Source organism: Rattus norvegicus, chromosome Y, assembly GCF_021556685.1.
Source record: "Rattus norvegicus strain SHRSP/BbbUtx chromosome Y, alternate assembly SHRSP_T2T, whole genome shotgun sequence".
Lineage (NCBI taxonomy): Eukaryota > Metazoa > Chordata > Mammalia > Rodentia > Muridae > Rattus > Rattus norvegicus.
Genome location: NC_141555.1, coordinates 2,698,069 through 2,700,870, shown reverse-complemented (window position 1 = coordinate 2,700,870; position 2,802 = coordinate 2,698,069). Strand labels below are relative to the sequence as shown.

Genomic DNA, 2,802 nt, shown 5'->3' with positions numbered 1-2,802 from the left:
GGCTGAAGCAAATGATGTTCAGTAGCAAGCTCCAATGAAGATAGAACTCGAGAGAAGGCTCTGACTCCTGACTCTCTAACTGATGCTATACCTTGATAAAGACAGGAGGCTACCTTTGCTATACACTGACAGACCCAGACCTAACAAGTGACTTACTGTGATAACTGCAGATAATTGATACCCCACAAATTCAATGTGGGAACAACTTTGGTTGAATTAATGAAAAATCCATTTAAGCAGAAAAGGAGAGTTATCTCATTACTGAGTGCTCTCAATTAACTTGTATACACAATATCTTTCAGACTTGGAGCCATTCACCAGGCATCTGGTACAGTACATGACAAAATCAATACACACAAAGCAGAGTACTGCTTATCTTGCCACAATGAGATAAGACACAAATTACCCTTAATAGACTGAAAGCCTCAGGAATAGGAAAGGAAAGGTGTGGTGAATGTTACATGGGGAAAACCTCTTGAAGACAGGATGAGGAAATCTCAGATGGTAGAATTTGAATGGATAATTGGACTATAAAAATATTAAACAATAAGAATGATTTTAAAAAATCTAATAATCATTTACAAAAAATGTGTTTTCTTATTTCAACAATTTATTGACTGGTTACACTGTGTCTATTCTGACATCCATAGTATGTATCTGCTTAGCATTTAAGTGGAATAATGGGTTTCTCACAGATAGGATTTTATTTTTCTTTATTCGAGCCAGTAATCATTCTACGATGTCCAGATGAACTACAATTTGCCTGAACATGGGTATTGAATATGGGATGTAGTCACCATAATATGATTGAAATTGTTCACCAGAAGAGTCACAGCATCGTTCTTGTTTTACATAGAAGGTGTTGTCCTTACAGCTATACGAGATGTTAACTTTGGTGGCCATTCATATAGTGTTATCTGTATAAGAAATGACATTTTCATTTATATATGGAACCTAGACATTTGTGATCATGCTCATAATAACTTCTGTTTGACAATGAACATAATTACCTAAGAGATACAAATAGCAATCTGTGAAAGAGCAACATAGACATGTACTACTTGGGGAAGCATAGACTGAAAAAAAAATTGAGGCCAGTTTGAAATCTCTTACCTAGAGAACTTCAGCGGTATTCTCCAGCAATGTCTGTTATCTTTATGGCAAAGTATCCTTCAGTTGCATTTCAGTTGTTACAAGCAAAAGAAAGCACATAAACAAAAATTGGATATGAGTAAAATTGAAATTAATGTCAAATTTCCAAAAGCAAACTGAGAGAATGTTGAAAATCTGCAATAGGAAAATAAAAAAACAAAACAAATATAAATAAATAAATTAAAAAAGCCAAAAAACAAAGTATAAAATCAAAGATAAATCAAAGGAAACAAAACCAAAGCAAACCAACAAACGAACAAACAAACAAAAAATACCCAAAGAAATAAGTATGGACAAAATGAATTTTGAAAGCATCCCATGTTTTATAATGTTGTTATTTTAATAAGTGATGTTATATATTTTAGATGAATGTGAGTGAAAAGAAAGATAGAAATAAACTACAAAATTGCAACCTAAGAAGAGATTTGTATAAATTGCTAAAATATATTCATAAATAGCAACAATCAATATATTAAGGAACTTGAAATTGCATACAAAAGGGAAATGGTCTATAGAAAGAACACTAACAACATAAAAAAATCAAAAACATATCTTGTGAATAAAAAAATATGAGATAAAACAATTTAAGTTTCCTAATAGAGCCATGATGATTTCTATTTAGCAAACCCTACATTATTTATAGTTTATCACATTTCATTTCTGGCATTAGGTCAATAACACAGAACATATATTTAGGAGGAAAAAGGAAGTAAACAAAAACCATTCTACAAAAGAGAGGGAATAAGGGAATTCACCGAATATTAAAACAATATAATGCTGAGTAACAAGTACTTTAAGTATTTTTATCAATGCAGGCTGAATCAGAGGTTCTGTACAGAGTTCAATACATAATTAGTAATTTAAAATTTTTTATACTCAACAATTATAGAAGACAGTGTTTAGAAACTTCTATATCTCAAACAAGAAATGGATCAAGTGTAACAGATCTATGGTGCGCGAAGTGACCAACTCTTTCCTTTCAGTAGTTCCTTCAGAATTTCCATGGATTTACAAATATCTGCCCAATCACTTTCTGTCCTATGTTAATGTTAGTACAATTGCCTATATACAGCTTACCTCTAGTAAAATCTTCAGGAATACAAAAATGGTTGCAAGCACAATGCTGCCAAGAAATATGAATTCAAGGTTCATGTCAGTTTTCTGTTACGTTTACTAATTTAGAATCTGGTTACAGCAGTTGTAACAAAAAAACTTAGAATAGTCTTTGAAAAGAACCTAATAGCTCGTTCTCTGCCTTATGATAGCCGGCTGAACTGCTTGTGCCAGGCCTTATATACTGGTGGTGAGGTCATAAAATAGAATTATTTTACGCAATAGTGACCTCATAATCATGCTTGAATCAACTGGCTGAATTAGTCTAGTACACAAGAAATCAGATGAAGGCTGGATATAACTTTACTCAATCTAGGACAGGCTACATCTAAAAGAGAAAGCAAGAATAAGAGATTATGAGATACAGTCTAAAAGATGGTAAATGGGCAACAGGTCATAAACAGACTACCCAAAAATGCAACATAAAAATATTTTCAATGTTTTGCAATTTAAAGTTGCTTTATTTCATGGAATTCTATTGACTCAAGAAAGATGAAGAAACACACACACACACACACACACAAACATACACACACA

The 2,802-nt window shown here is 32.4% G+C and overlaps 1 long non-coding RNA gene across 2 annotated transcripts; it reads right to left on the bottom strand.

Moving 5' to 3' along the window:
- Positions 1-701: 701 nt before the first annotated feature.
- LOC134484247 (uncharacterized) lies at positions 702-2,419 on the bottom strand. Of its 2 annotated transcripts, none has more exons than NR_190863.1 (3): positions 2,230-2,419; positions 1,114-1,287; positions 702-917 (listed from the first exon to the last, which is right to left on the bottom strand). It is a non-coding gene; the product is annotated as an uncharacterized LOC134484247 (long non-coding RNA). The 2 variants fall into 2 exon arrangements; NR_190862.1 differs by having other exon boundaries at positions 1,114-1,170.
- Positions 2,420-2,802: the final 383 nt, after the last annotated feature.